The sequence below is a fragment of the Mustelus asterias genome, unplaced genomic scaffold, assembly GCF_964213995.1.
Source record: "Mustelus asterias unplaced genomic scaffold, sMusAst1.hap1.1 HAP1_SCAFFOLD_2730, whole genome shotgun sequence".
Classification (NCBI taxonomy): Eukaryota; Metazoa; Chordata; class Chondrichthyes; order Carcharhiniformes; family Triakidae; genus Mustelus; species Mustelus asterias.
Genome location: NW_027592675.1, coordinates 37501 through 38089, shown reverse-complemented (window position 1 = coordinate 38089; position 589 = coordinate 37501).

Genomic DNA, 589 nt, shown 5'->3' with positions numbered 1-589 from the left:
CCCCGCCGTTGTTTGATGTTTTCCCCGCCTTAGGTGGACGGTTTCCCGAAACTGGTTAATGAGTTCCCACGAAACTGGTTAATGAGTTCCCCCGCGGTTGGCTGATCTTTTCCCGGCTGCTGCTTAATCTCTTCCCCGCTGCTCCTGAGACTAAGGGCAGCTGCTTGATGTGCTCCCCCCCCCCTGTTGGACAATGGCTTCCCCGCCGTTGGTTGATGCTTTCCCCGCCTTTGGTGGAAGTTTTCCCGAAACTGGTTAATGAGTTCCCACGAAACTGGTTAATGCGTTCCCACGACACTGGTTAATGAGTTCCCCCGCGGTTGGCTGATCTTTTCCCGGCTGCTGCTTAATCTCTTCCCCGCTACTCCTGAGACTAAGGGCAGCTGCTTAGTGTACTCCCCGTTGTTGGTTCCTGGCTTCCCCAGTGTTTTGCCTGCCGTTGGTTCATGTCTTCCCGATATTTCGTTCATGTTTTCCCCCGAAGTTGGTGAATGTTTTCCCGGCTGTTGGATAATCTGTTCCCCGCTGCTCCTGAGACTAAGGGCAACTGCTTAATGTACTCCCCGCTGGTGGTTAATGGCTTCCCCGG